The sequence below is a fragment of the Leptodactylus fuscus genome, chromosome 1, assembly GCF_031893055.1.
Source record: "Leptodactylus fuscus isolate aLepFus1 chromosome 1, aLepFus1.hap2, whole genome shotgun sequence".
Lineage (NCBI taxonomy): Eukaryota > Metazoa > Chordata > Amphibia > Anura > Leptodactylidae > Leptodactylus > Leptodactylus fuscus.
In genome coordinates this window covers 197328078-197344502 of record NC_134265.1, presented here as the reverse complement: position 1 = coordinate 197344502, position 16425 = coordinate 197328078, and positions in this window count along the sequence as shown.

The window sequence follows — 16425 nt, the reverse complement described above, 5'->3', positions numbered from 1 at the left end:
CTTATCTTATCTTATTTAAAACACTGATACTCACTTCTCCTCATTCCCTTGCCACTCCCGGGGCCGGGGCACACAAGGATGTGCCTCACTCGGAGCAGTGAAGAGGGAGCTGTCTGTTGACGGCTACCCCTTCATCATTGTATTTAACTCATCTGTATCCGGAACATGCCTCCTGCTGACTGGGACAGTAGAACAGAACTGTCCTGCTTAAACCGTGACGGTTGGGAGGTTTGTAGACACATCAAATTAAAGGGGTTGACGCAGAGTTGAAAAACTAATCAGCAAACATAATAGCAGTACAATCTACAGTGAATGATCAGCAGAACATTGATGAGGATGTAAAAGCAAGTGCTTTTTACTTTTGCTGCTTCTTTTTCAATTCTCTGACAACCCTTCCAGTGATGCATCCATAATATTATCATATAATGTCAGTAAATTGTATAGGATGACTACCACTGAAAACAAAAAGATCCCTAAAAGTAACTTTTATTCATACCATTAATAAAGTAAAATAATTTACTCAATAAAGTAAAATTAAAGGCTGTCATGCAAGTAGCTCTGTTAAATAGTATACTATCAACTGTGCAAACCAGCAAGATAGCAGTGCGCACTTAGCACACTCCTTCGCTGCTGGCCTACCATACTATTGTACAGTGTAAACTAAGACTTTTCAATATTGTATGTAGTATGCCTTTGGTGAATTATGGTCTTTTCTGTCTATCCCTGGCAATGCTAAAAAAACATATCGGCTGGGAGTGCAGGCATAGGATCAGGCTGGGAAAGTGTGCTGTAATGAATATAGCAACAGCAATATTGACATGGTGGACCTTTGCATAGCAAACTGCTTACACTAATGCTTTAATAAACTTATTAATATAGCAACAGATATACTCATATTCTGGACTTTTGCATAGTAAGCTGTTTGCTATAATGAATATAATTCTCCAATGTAAATAGGAACAACGATACTCATGTAGTGGACCTTTACACAGCAAATTAGCACTACTTATATAGTTGCACAGGTCAACGCCCACACTATTCCTCTATGAAGCCATGCTGTTATGGTGGATGTGATTTCCCATTTTCTTGCTGAAAAATGCAAGGCATCCTTCTCTGAAAGACACGTTGTCTAGATAGGAGCATATGTTGTTCTAAAACCTCTATACACTACTCAACATTGATAGTGCCTTTCAAGATGTGCAAACTGCTGATTTTGGGTGGGAAGCCGGATCAGAATAGGACCAAAATGCGCCTGCTGCGTCTGTTGCGGCTTCCGACAGTTACGGCTTCCCGCTCCGGAGTAGGCCCAAATGAATGGGCCTAGTCCGGAGGGTGCTGTTGCGAGGCGGATGCAGCAGCTTGATCACCTGCAGAATCCGCCTGTAGAAAGGTCTACATAGACCTCTATTGTGACCTCTTCTTGCCCTGTGTGAATGAGCCCTAATGGGGTCTGCCAAGTTTCTGCCCAAATATGTGGAGAGAGAGAAGTCCTGCTTGCAGACTGAAAAGAAGGGGTCATATACCCATACACCCATATGAGGGGAGCCAGAAAAGGGGTATCATATATTGTGTGGGGAGCCAGAACAAGGGGGACATACATCATGTGGTGGGCCAGAAAAAAAGGGGCTTATTTATTGTGGGGCGTGGGCAGAAAAAGGTGGTTATTTATGGGTTGAGGGCTAAAAAAAGGGGGAATTATTTATCGTGGGGAGCAGAAAAAGGGTTATTTTTGATCTGCCAATGGGAGGGGGAGTGTCCACATTAAGATGGGGCTATGATGTGGGTGGGATGCCTTTCTATAGTTCGCTTCAGGCAGGAGAGACGCTAGGTTCACCCCTGCCTGCCAGGTATTTTGCCACCGCTGCTTAGTAGCCAACTTGTCCCAGGCCTGCAGTGCGCATGTGCGGAATGTGTGCTGCACTCTCCAACTCACCTCCTTCTCTCTGTCTCTCAACCAGTGGTGGAACTACTGGGGTAGTAGACGTAGCTGTCGGTTCAGGGCCTGTGGTCTCAGTGGTCCCGAGCAGCTGTTCCTCCTACACCAATAGTTAACTTCTGCGGCAGGCCTTATAATCGAGGACAGAATGACGAGGCACCAAGGAAAGACGAAGCGAAGCCACCTTGAAGACTTGCAGCCCTTCGTATGCAGCACAGACCAAATGAGTGTCATCACACTGACTTTGCCAGAAGAAGACAGAATCGAGCGGGCGCCTCTTCAGAGCAGTGGGGGATATAGGTGAGTATAGGTGAGTATTTTTTTTTTATTTTTTTTTTAACGCCGGGTCCGGTCTATCATGTCTATTGGGGACATTTACCTGCCTATTGGGGACTGGGGACAATTTTATTGCTGGTATATTGTTTTTGTAGCGCTGTATATATATTGTTAGTTTAGTAATAGCAATTTGGAATCCCTATGTCAAGAAAGAGAATAATTGATTCGGAGTGTAGGATATTCAAAGAACAGTGGACTTATAATTACTTTTTCATGCAGAATATAGTGTCTACAATCTGCGTCGACACTATCAAACTCACCATAAAGATAAATGTGACTCTTTGGTCGGAGAAGTGAGAAAAGATAAAATATTGAAACTGAAAAATACATTGACAACTCAGCAAAATACTTTTGTGAAGCAGAAGCAGCTAAATATTTCATCACTGCAAGCAATTTATTTAGTACAGTGAGTCTTTCAGGACCTACAATTACACAAAGGATTGAAGAAATGGGAGACAATTTGCATCAGCATTTGCAAAATTCTGCAATAAAACTTTCCTATCTTTGCTTAGCACTCGACGAAATCAATGATATTCGTGATTCTGCACAACTTTAAAATTTTATTCGTGGGACAAATGACTATTTCAAAGTCACAGGGGAGGATATCTATGAAAAGGTTTGCCAAACTGTGAATGGTTTGGAGCTGGATTGGGCTAAACTAGCCAGTGGGGTCTAAGAAAGGAGTAATTGCTTGTATTAACTAAGAGATGAACAAACATAACCATTCTCATCCAGGGAATGAATGTATAATCGAGTTTTATTAAGGATTTTCAAAATGTAAAATACAAAACAAAACAGTAAACAAGGCACGCAGGCCACATACAGCAAAGACGGGCAAGGGAACAACCCTTGAACAATGCATCATAACAGTAGAAACTCTTAGGGCTAGTTCACACGGGGACATGGACGCTGATTTTGACAGCGGATTTCGCGGCCAAATCAGCGTCCATACAATGTATCCCTATGTGAACTGCTCGCTTTTTTTTTCTGCTAGCTCGCTAGCAGAAAAAGAAGCGACATGACCTATCTTTCGGGTGGAAGCCGCTCGCGCTGAGCCGCGGCTTCCGCCCAGCCGCAGCACCCTCCATGTCGGCTCATTCATTTGAGCCGACAGCGGAGGTGAAAGCCGCGACCGCGATGGTCGCGGCGGGAGCAGTTCACATAGTGTGGACATTGTATGGACGCTGATTTGGCCGCGAAATCCGCTGTCAAAATCAGCGTCCATGTCCCCGTGTGAACTAGCCCTTACTAGGGCACGGTAAGAGGGAAAACAGGTCCGCAAAAGCCGGCCTAAACGAGTGATAATAATAAAAACAAAAAGGGGGGAGGAGAACAGAGACCAGACAAGAACAAAGACGACACACAAAGGGACAATAGCACAAACACAAAAGACAAGACAGGACTGAAGGGGGGGGGGGACCAGAAGGAAAAAAAGAAAGAGAGACGAATGCGGAGAGCGTTCGAGCCCCAGCTCAAGAGAAAGTAGAGAAGTCGGAAGGCTCCTGAAACAGTACCCAAGGCCGCCAGAGGCTCTCGAATTTGGAGGAGTCAGGAGGACCCTCAGCTACCAGAGCTTCCATTCTCCGGCTCATTCAGGGAATTTAGATTGTGAAGCCCATATGGGATAGTGCTGACAATATCTGTAAAGCGCTACAGAATATGATGCCGCTATATAATTAAGCAAAATAAAATAAAACCCTCATCAGCCTTCTGCCTAGATCTCTAAGGACAGCAATTTGCATTACAAAAGTAGGATATGTTAATGACGTACATAATAATGATAAAAACATTGGAGGTGTGAACATAGCCTTAAGGGCAGTATACCCATACCAGTTTAAAGCCCCAGACCAAACCCAGTTCAAACCCCAGTCCAAACTGGAAATCTTAGATTCCAAACCAGACCCCAATTGTCAGACCACAGTCCTCCGACTCCTGACAAGACCTGAATATTCAGATTCCTTAAAGCATAACTAATCTTAAGTTTAAACAGGCCTTATTTTGTAATACTGACATGTCATCGAGACGTGAAAATGAAAAATTACTTTTTTTCCAATAAACCGTCAGTTGAGCTCCAACTTTTTCATTTTCACAAGAGGCTGAAGGAGAAAAAGTTCCCCAAAGTTTGTTACACAATTTTTCCTGAACACGAAAACATGTGGTTGTAAACTGTTGTATGGGTACATTGCGGAGCTCAGAATGAAAAGAACGCTATTTGGCTTTTGGAGGGCAGATTTTGCTGGAATAGTTTTCAGGTGCCATGTCTCATTTGCAGAGCCCTTCAAGTACCAGCACAACAGAAAACCATAGTTTTTTGTTGTACTGGTACTTAGAGCTACAGTAACAAGTTACTCTTCATCTGCTGTCACTGCCTGCCGTCTTTCATCCACTGAAAGGCAGGTGAACAGAAGAGCAGGCACTGAAGGCAAGGGGGACCTTTGGGGTGGTCACTCTATCATGAACCTGATAGACTGCATTATTAGTCAATGCAATCAATCAGGATTTGCTGTTATTTATTTGGAGATACTTGTGATCACTCTATTATTATTATTATTATTATTATACTATTCTATATAGAATTTGAATCACAATAGGGTACTGTGGTCACCTATTTTCAGTTCAGTAGGACTGAGGGAATGCCAGGAGTTGATTTACAAATTTGGGCCGCATAATGTTAACTAAATAATATTGGCCAGTTGACCCCCCTTGCACAAAACCAGTAAGGTGCCTACTAATAACGTTGAGTTCAGAAGCACATTTTACCAGCGGGTACAGTACATTTGCTGCAGGTAGATTAGGCTCAACTGTTCCCTTACAAGTGACTGACATTACTTTATAAAATTAAAGGAACTAACTTATATCTTCAGGTTTAAATGTATGAGGTAGACAACATTATTTATATTAAGATTTTCCATACAATATCCATTGTCTCCTGCATTACAGAACAAGACAACTTAACTTCGCTTAAAGGGAATTTGCCAGAAGACTGAATCCTAGACAGCATGAAAATTTAACAGGTTACCGCATTACCAACTGCTCTTGCTCTTACACCCTTACTCTAAATGCTGCTGCGTGCCCCCTACCAAGTTCAGGATGATGGACAGGTTTCTCCATTTATGCAAATAGATGTCAATCAAGCTGAGCCAGGTAGGGAGAAGTCAGCAGGAAGCCATCCAGCAGACACTTCTCCCCGCTCCCAGCTCATTTCTATATTATTTTCTTTGAAAAATATAGTTGTTTTTAATGCGGGAGCTTGTTGGGATTTCTTGCTTCCTGTGGTTCAGGCAGCATGAATCTTCTGACAAATTTCCTTTAAAATTATGAAGTGCATGAAGGTATACTACTCAAATTTAGATGATTGAATTAAAAGTAAATACAAGTATTTTCTTCTCAGGACAAATCCATACATGCATGAAAAGGCAGGAAACCAATATGTATTTAAAACTTCCTTTTAAAATAATTAGCATATGTCTAACTACCACTTCATAGTCGAGGGGTAATATATAGTCCTATATAGTTCGCGGTCCTATACACACACCTCCTGGAAACCAAATTAAAGTCCATGTCACGAGCTGTAGAAGGTAAATGGAGACCACAACGCAATGAGTTCTTATTGGAGGAGTTGGATGAAATCCTATACTCACTATTATATGTATTCCCTGCGATTAACAACCGATTGTATTTTATACCGCAGTGTTATCTCTCCCTGGTGAGTTTACATAATATGGGTTGTGTACCTGATGACAGGTGTCACAGATGTGCTAGTCCTCATGTTGACCTTTGCCATATGGTTTGAGATTTCCCCAGTATTAGTCCATTTTGGAAAGAGGTCATTGCTACACTTCTGTCATTACTATGATCCCAGTTCCATCCGCTCTGAGAGTTTGTCTACTTGGTCTGTTAGAAGAATCAATGTGCCACACCATATGACAATAATCATACCAGAGTCTCACTAGTAAGGCCATAGTGCTCAGATGGGTGGGTGATAAGATTCCGACCATGGGACAATGGAAAAAGTTAGTAAATAACACCATCAATATGAATATGAGAAGGAGGTGTATAAACAGAGGTTGTCCCCATTATGGGAAGGCATGAGTGACCTCAGGTCAATAAGATCTGAGCTGTGTTGTAGACTAGAAAACTTCTCCAGGAATGCAACCATAATGTGTCTATGTGTATTGCTTGTTTGTCATGTTCTACTTTTCAAATGTTGTCGCAAAGTAAAGGGTGTACTACTTGTACTATATTTTACTGCTAGTCTGTTGAAATTATTGGTTTATCACTATTTTATGTACGTATTGTGTCTTTTGAAGATTTCTGTACTTTATGGATTGTATCAAAGTATATTATATCCTTTTGCTATGGCGTACACTGTATCGCATTGTGAGTTAAATGAGATTAAAAAAGAATACTTAACATAAAATCTAAAATTAAATCAATGTATTTAAAGGGTAGGACTTCTTTCATTAAACAGACTAAGCACAGGAAAAAGAGAACTAAATAAAAGTATAGCATTATTGGATAACTTTAAAGGGGCTCTATCATTGGGAAAAGTCATTTTTAGCTAAGCACATACTTGCATAGCCTTTAGAAAGGCTATTCCACAACTACCTTTTGTATGTAGATTGCCTCAGTAGTGTTTGAATAAGTCCGGTTTTTTTTACATATGCTAATTAGCCTTCTCTGTGCACCCTCTCTGCTATTCTCTATGTGTATGAGAGCAGAGAGAGAAACATTTTTAATGGGATAATATTTGCCTACACACAGCAAGGGGTTCCCAATAATATTTCTGCCCGATTGCAACACTTCTTTAGCCTGCCCGCTTGCCAGGTATATTGCCAATCAAGAATTCATGGGATCAGCTGGGGCATCCGCTTCAGCATAATACAACTCTCCAGGATCTGCAGGCCCAGTTGTAAAAGCTGTGTGCATACATACCACATGATAACATGTCAAACCTGTATCAGGATAGAAGAGAATCAACAGTGTACTAGAGCTTCTTGCTTTAATATCCTAATCATAAACATATAATCATTATATTCACATATAAAAAGTTCAGTTTCAATCCCACCTACTTTTTCATGGTATTTTTTTTTTTTTTTATCAATGAGTATAATTTTCTATTCTAGATCCTGAATGAAAACTGTAATGTGATTGCATGGAAAAACCTTAGACCTTGAAAATACATATATCACACAAATACAAGGAGCTTTTCATCTTTGAGTTATTCTTCATGTTTGCAATGACTATAAAGATAATAAATATGCAGTCAATCCCTGTAATAAATAAAGTGATCATTTTCAGCAGTAGAACTAATAAAGAAGGGAACGATTCCTGATCTGCAGTAATATAAATGTGAGTAAATACAAAGTAGAAGAAAGCCGAGTGTTACCTATTCTCAGATGTCACCTATTCATCACATGAGTCCTCGTTTCTGCTATGTGACACTCTTTGATTCACCTGGAAACCAGAGCATTGTAAGTCTCCCAGCAACTGAGACAGTGGAGGTAAAGGCAGACTCATGACGAGAGAGCCGAGCATTGATACAGGAGGTATGTCTGGCTTTACATATATCATATACTGTAGTTTTATTGGACACATTATATACCATAGATGGTGGCTACCATTGCAGATGCTGTCATGTACTGCTCATCTGAAGTCTCAGAGCACATGATGTAATGCAAGATAAGGAAGTTGGTGTGCAAACACCAATATTATTTACTTTCTGTCTCAGACAGCTGAACAAACTTACTAGAGTGATGTGGATTTACTTAAAGGGAATGTGTCCTCAGGAAATGACCTACTTTTTAATGCTAAACATATTATTAAAGATTGTAAATATAACTTCCCTCCTGTACTCAACCAGAGGAGTAGCAGGAGGTTCTGCTCATGGGGGGGGGGGGGGGCAAACATGTACATGTGGGCCCCCAACTCAGGTATACTGACCATTTGGGTAAGTACAGTATAGGAAAAATGTAGTGACTTACAGGTGACATTTCTGACTGTAATCATTCACATTTCTCATCGCTTCCATCTGGACCGCAATGACCAATACTTCTAGCAGTGACTTGACTCTATAAAGACATCTCTGACTCCTCACTTTTCCAGGCACCTGACTCACATTGTTCTCCCATAAAATCTCCATCCTCTTGCTACTCCTTAAAACTCTTTATATTAGTTATGGCCCCTTATCGTACTACTATTTATACTGTACTACCTATACTGTACTTTCTATACTGTATTACTTATGCTGTACTATATATACTTCATTACTTATACTGTACTTTCTATACTGTATTACTTATGCTGTACTATATATACTTCATTACTTATACTGTACTTTCTATACTGTATTACTTATGCTGTACTATATATACTTCATTACTTATACTGTACTTTCTATACTGTATTACCTATACCATACTATATATATTTCATTACTTATACTGTACATGCTATACTGTATTACTTATACTGTACTTTCTATACTGTATTACTTATACTGTACTATATATACTTCATTACTTATACTGTACATGCTATACTGTATAACTTATACTGTACTATATATACTTCATTACTTATACTGTACATGCTATACTGTATTACTTATACTGTACTATATATACTTCATTACTTATACTGTACTTTCTATACTGTATTACTTCACACTGCCTTCCCCACTGTACGGCCTGTGCCACACGTGACCACTGAGGCCACTCAGTGTCCTCAGTGTCAACAGGAAAGGACCCAGTGATGTATATGAGTGACATCACTTAGTACTTTTTAGCCACTGCTAGACAAAAGATGAACTTCACACTGTTGATGCTGAACCAAAGCATTTAGTTTTCCGGCATCTTATACATCTCTGTGCAGACAACCAGATGGTTTTTGCGGGCCTGGACGGCTACAACGGAGAGTCTGAGGAAGGTCAGTGGACCGAAAACATTTATCTGTACTCTATCAATAAAACATGTGGTAATTGGTTCAGCATCAACAGTGTGAAGTTCATCTTTTGTCTATTGGAGACGGGTTGGGATCCTAACTTCACTAACCGGGACTACGTCTGTATCCCTACACACTTTTAGCCACTGCTGAGACCACCGATTGGCCTTAGTGGTTACGTGCGTTGCAGGACTTTCTTTGGGAAAAGGACAGAATGACAGGGCCCCCCAGAGCACTAATTGCTCGGGGGACACATGGTATCATGGAACCATAAAAAACAAATTATTACAGTTTAATTTTAATACGGTTAAAAGTTTCTATCATTCATTATTTCCCCTTTTTAATTTCTGTCAGGTAATTTTTCCCGCCATTTTTTACTTACCTCAGGGAGTCAGGGTCAAGTTCAGGTCATCCCTCTCAGCTGGCAGGGTCTTCTAGAACATTCGAAGTAGGCGTGGCTTTGAATCAGCTGTTCTGGGATTCTGTCAGCTGATTGGAGAGATCAGGTGTTTTTGGCGCGAAATTTGAATATAAAAAGCCGGCAATCAGCTGTTCGGGCATTTGCGACGTGATCTTCAAGCAAGCCATGGAAGACCTGCTACATCGTCTGCTGAGGAGAGCGGAGAGCGCCGGAGGGGAGCAGTGGCTGAGGCGCTGCCTCAGTGAAGAGCCGGCGGCAGCAGAAGAGGAGTCGGTCGCAGCTGCGGGAGAAGAGCGGGCAGGAGCTGAAGAGCCGGCTGAAGAAACAGACTTCCTGTCTGTCGGAGTGCCGGAAGAGGAAGAGGCCGAGCTGCTGGGCGGCGGCGGTGAAGAACCTGAGGCTGAGGGGAGGGGGAGCGAGGAGGCGTGGCGCCCGGCCAGCAAAAGAGCTAGGAGAGGCCGGCGCGCATACACGCCTCCCCCTTCCCTGAACCGAAGCGGAAGCAGGGGACAGCGCCGACAGCCCAGGTCTGCCGGCAAGGGAAGACAGGAGGCCGGCGCAGAGGGGCGGTGGGCGGAGCCACCGCTGCCGGAGCACGTCAGGAGCGGCGGGGACAAAAGAGCTGACCCCGGCGCTACATCGAGGGGTCAGCTGAACAGAGGTCAGGCGGACCGGCCTGAAAGAAGAAGAGGAAGCCATGGCCCAGCAGCGATGGGACGAAGCTCTACACCCCCTCCACCAGCAGCAGCATCCGGAAGCAGAAGGGAGGAGAGCAGCTCGTCGGCGATTGGTGAGTGCTCCATACCTTCCACACACAGTAATGAGTTATTTAATCAATTTATGTCTTTCATGTCTAATTGTTTTAACATGTCTAGAAATGTTAACCCTTTGATTAATGTATGGTCCCCTGTTGCACCGGCGTCTGCTACCACAATGCCTACTTTAAATAGTCCCCCAGTGTTGGGGACAGGCAGCGGGGTGGCGGAGGCGTGCGCTAGGGACAGCATTGATTTAGGTGAAAAAACTGTCGGTTTATTGTCTCCTGGTGCATCGGTGTCGGCTACTTCAATGCCCGCTTTGAGTAATCTCCCGCAGTTGGAGATGGGCAGCGGGGTGGCGGAGACATGCGCAAAGGAGGCAATAGCCTGTGAAGTGACACCATTAGGTTTTCATTTGAATAACACTATAAAAGAAAAGATTTGGAAAGGTGAATTCATTGATATATTATCCTTGTTGCCTTCCGCAAAGGAACCTATTTTGCGGGGGGGACAAGAAGGATGAAAAGGAGGAGGAACGGAAACGGAGTGTTCCTCGCTCCTTTAATAATTGGTTACAGGGTTTCTGCATTTATTCGGCAATATTGGGTGAAAGGTTTCCGAATAAATGCACTGGTTTGTTTCAACATGTTGATATTGTCCTAGAGGCATACAAGAATTTTGGTGGAACTGCTTGGTTCATATATGATGAAATGTTTCGTCAAAAGCTGGCAGTTCACCCAAATCTAAGATGGGGAGTGAAGGACATAGGATTATGGATTAATCTAATGCTTCCTCAACGGACGGCATCAACAACTAGAACAACTAATGCATCACAGACTCCTTTTAAAAGGGGGGTCTGTTTTGCATTCAATGACTCCTCTTGTAAGTGGCAGCAAAATTGTAAATATAGGCATGAGTGCTCGTTTTGTTCAGGCACTCATCCCGTTTCAAGATGTTTTAAAAAAGCACAAAATAGTCAGCAGCAGCCGAGTACAAGGGAGTTATTGTCCAAAAGTGTCGACTCCAGTGAAACTGGAAAAAATGCTAGTTTGGTTAAACAAGTACCCAGACAAACGGAAAACTGAAATTTTAATAGTTGGTTTTTCCGAAGGTTTTTCTGTTCCTGAATTCAAAGGTTTAGGTTGTGTTTGTTATAAGAATTTAAAATCCGTTGATATGTTTAAAGAAATTGTTAGGGATAAGTTAGTTAAGGAAATTCAGGCAGATAGAATTGCTGGTCCATTTGAACACCCCCCTTTCGTTAATTTTAGAATCTCCCCATTAGGCATTGTTCCCAAAAAAGAGGCTGGCTCTTACAGGCTAATTCATCATTTATCTTATCCGCTTTTTCTTTATCTTGTTTTTATTTTGAATTGTTTTCCAGCTTTCTTCATTGGGTGTTGAGCCAGGTTATTAGTGACGGTGGAATACTCCACTATTTAGACGATTTTTTGTTTATTGGTGATGCAAATTCTCAGCTTTGTTTTGATTTACTATCTAATTTTATGTCTATTTGTGATTGTTTTGGTGTACCTTTGGCTTTGGACAAAACTGTTTATCCTTGTCAAGAGCTTGAGTTTTTAGGAATAGTGATTAATTCTGATAGAATGGAATTTAGGTTACCAGAGGATAAACTCTTGAAGCTAAAGGTGTCTTTAATTGAGATGTTAGCCAGGAACAAGACTACATTAAAAGATATGCAGTCTTTACTAGGATCATTAAACTTTGCTACTCGTATAATGCCTATGGGTAGGGTATTTAGTAAAAGCCTGTACCATGCAACTAAAGGTTTGCGTTCACCCAGGAGCCATATACGCTTGACAAGAGCTCTTAAAGATGATTTGGGTTTATGGCTCGAGTTTTTAGATCAATTTAATGGAAGGAGTGTGATTCAGGAGGATTTTCAATCGGCTGATGCATTAAATCTTTTCACAGATGCATCAGGTAGCATCGGTTATGGAGCATTCTTTGACAAACAGTGGTCAGCGGAACGTTGGCCGGCTTCCTGGATTATTAATAAAGTGACAAAAAGCATTGTAGCGCTAGAAATATTTCCTGTTGTAGTAGCAATCGTGATATGGGGAAAGGAGTTTCAGAATAAAAGAATATTGTTACATACTGATAACAAGGGAGTTATGTTCGCAGTAAACACTTTATCATCTAAGTGCTTATTTACATCTAAGTTGTTGAAACATTTGGTACTTTGCTGCCTTAAATTGAATATTTGGATCAAGGCAGAATATTTGGAAGGTCATAGGAATTTAATTGCGGACGCGCTTTCTCGTTATCAGTGGGAGAGTTTCAGAAAGCTGGTACCAGATGCAGCGGTGCATGGAATACCTTGCCCTTCCCATTTATGGGACCTAATTTGGGACCAATAACCGACAGCATAAAGAATTCGGTAAGCCCTCGCACGTGGGCGGAATATTCCGCTGCATGGAAAGAATGGGTTGTCTTTTGCAGGGATAATAACATAAGCTGTTGGCAAGTTGATTCAAGTTATAAATTGATCTTTGTGAACAGTTTGTTTATAAAAGGCAGAGCAGTGTCTACGGTTTTGAAGGCTATTGCTGGAGTCTCATTTTTCTTGAAGTTAAATGATGAGCCTCCTTTGTTACAATCTTTTGCTATCAGTTAAAGGGTATAAGAGAAAATTTGCAAAACAGGACGATAGGAGGCCTATAACATTCAAAATACTAAATGACATTTGCACGGTTTTACCCTCCGTTTGTACAGATAGTTTTGAAGTTTGCTTGTTTAAAACTGCTTTCATTTTAGCTTTCTTTGCAGCTCTGCGTGTAGGAGAATTAGTAGCTTCCAATGCTAATTGTATTTCTCCATTATTGGTCTCTGATATTCAAGTTCACCAAAATTCAATTCAAGTATTAATAAGAAAATCAAAGACGGATCAAACAGGTAGGGGGCAAGTTTTGAAACTGTCTTGCCTGAGAGATCAGAGTGTTTGCCCAGTAGGTGCTATGCGGGCATGGTTGGAGATCAGACCTCAAGGTAGGAGTGATTTATTAATGCATAGAAACTTAAATCCTTTAACTAAATATCAATTTTCAGCTATTTTGAAGAAGTCCCTGTCAGCCATAGGTCTGGCTGATTTTAGGTTTACATCACATTCGTTCAGAATCGGTGCTGCAACCGAGGCTGCTCGTCTGGGTTTAGATGAAACCATTATTAGAAGAATTGGGAGGTGGAGTTCAAATAGATGTAATTTGTATGTACGCCCAGAGTTATATATTGAATAATTAATTTTATTTTATTGCAATTAGGTAAGGTCCTGACCGTCTGGATAATAGGGCATTCATTTATCTTTTGGGCAAAGGAACGAGCTGCAAGGAGGAGTTATTCTACAAATTTATCGTTTGACAACAAACTTTCCATTTTATGGCATGGAATTAGAGGTTTAAAATGGAACAAAATAGTTATGGAAGTTAAAATGTTATTAGCTGTTTTTCCTGCACCTGATTTTTTAATAATACACTGTGGAGGTAATGATTTGGCTAAAATAAAGACCGTGACATTGCTTTGGGAGATGAGGAGAGATCTGGCTTTGTTGAGATGCCTTTTACCTCAAACGGTATTTGCTTTCTCAGAAATTGTCCCTCGTCTAATTTGGTCAGGGAGAGAGGGGAAATATTTTGATAAGATTAGGAAAAGGATAAATAGGGCAATGTCACGGTTTTTACCTAGCATAAATGGTTTTGCCTACAGGCATGTTGATTTAGAGGGCTTCGTGGTAGGTATGTACAGGTGCGATGGTGTTCACCTGACTGATATAGGTAACGATATATTTAATTTGGGTTTGCAAAATATAGTTGAGCGTTGGCTGCGGTGTTTTGGGGGTGCCATGAATCTGTGATCCATGGCTTGTGGGTTAGTCGATCAGCTTATGCTGGTTGGACTTGAATTTTATTGATTGATTGATTTTATTGATTAATATGATTATTTATTTCGTTATTTATTAAAATTATTTATATTGGTTTTTATTTATTTAATTATTTATTTAATCTAATTATTTATTTATTTATTTATTCATGGTTAAATTATTGTAACCTTAATAAACACCGTGGCCAATTATTATCCACTAAAGAATTTGGTTGTGTTGTGTGTTTATTTATTTATAGCTTATTTAAGTAGTATTGATTTATTCCATTAAGTTGTTACGGTTTTTGGTAAAAGAGAAAAATTGGTTCCTATGATACCATGACAGGGCCCCCCAGAGCACTAATTGCTCGGGGGACACATGGTATCATGGAACCATAAAAAACAAATTATTACAGTTTAATTTTAATACGGTTAAAAGTTTCTATCATTCATTATTTCCCCTTTTTAATTTCTGTCAGGTAATTTTTCCCGCCATTTTTTACTTACCTCAGGGAGTCAGGGTCAAGTTCAGGTCATCCCTCTCAGCTGGCAGGGTCTTCTAGAACATTCGAAGTAGGCGTGGCTTTGAATCAGCTGTTCTGGGATTCTGTCAGCTGATTGGAGAGATCAGGTGTTTTTGGCGCGAAATTTGAATATAAAAAGCCGGCAATCAGCTGTTCGGGCATTCGCGACGTGATCTTCAAGCAAGCCCCCACCCGCCCACCCTATTGGTTAAGATGTTAGTGAACTCATCGTCATGGTGTTTATTGAAGGTGGTTAGTCGATCAGCTTATGCTGGTTGGACTTGAATTTTATTGATTGATTGATTTTATTGATTAATATGATTATTTATTTCGTTATTTATTAAAATTATTTATATTGGTTTTTATTTATTTAATTATTTATTTAATCTAATTATTTATTTATTTATTTATTTATTCATGGTTAAATTATTGTAACCTTAATAAACACCGTGGCCAATTATTATCCACTAAAGAATTTGGTTGTGTTGTGTGTTTATTTATTTATAGCTTATTTAAGTAGTATTGATTTATTCCATTAAGTTGTTACGGTTTTTGGTAAAAGGGAAAAATTGGTTCCTATGATACCATGTGCGTAAACATACAGCAGCAAACATCGAAGTCCTGGGGTGAAGTGAGTATTTTTGATTATGTTTCACAATCCCCGCCTCCTCTGCCATTTGTCCAATATTTTAAGAGGGTTATCCAGGGGAATATTAAAGCTTTCCAATTTTTTTTTACAAGTACACTTTATTACTATTTATTTATTTATTACTTTATTATTCCCTGGTAAATCCCTATAAAATGCCACCAATTGGTCTCATATTAATTACTGCCCCCTCTATTAAAATGGCCAAAGTGAGTAAAAACAAACAAAAAAAAGTTAAACATGATACTTACCAACCTATGTTCCTCTGAGGAGGTGCCTCTGCCGCTGCCATTGTCACAGCTTACTGGATAGCGGCAGGACTTCTGTGACACAGATGTCTTAAGGCAGCTTGTAGACCACATGCCTGTAATGGCTTGTGGCTTACCTCTACTATGTATTTCAACTGTATCAGTGTCATGCACATGCCAATGCAGTTGATGTGTAACATTTGCAGCCCCTGGCTTTTACATTATGGTGAATGGAACTCCTATATAGCATTACAGTCAATTGGAGCTAAGCTCTTCCCCTTAATAAATCCCGCCCCTTTCAAATCATCCTGTAATGTCATGCTGATGCTCCTAACTATTCTGTAGCTGAAGATAGCGGCTGTAGGGAAGCAGGAGGGACTGTCTGCCTAATGTATGTCTGCAAGATTTCTGTCAGCAGTTTAGCAGTTAAAGAGGTTAAAGAGAACCTTTCATGTCCTCAGGCACATGCGGTTTTATACACCACTAGAAACCTGACAGTGCACTAAATTCAGTGTACTATCGGCTTTCCCGTTCTATGCCCCCACTGAAGAGCTATTGGTGCCGGTACCGTAGCTCTTCAGTGTCAGAAGGGCGTTTCTGACAGTCTATCAGGAACCCTCTCCTCACAGTACTGTCTGTAGCACTGTAATGTGAGGGGGCATTCCTTACTGCCCAGCCATACGCTGAGCCGTGAGGAAGGCCCCTCCTCCTCCTGACAGTATTTGTCCATACACTAGT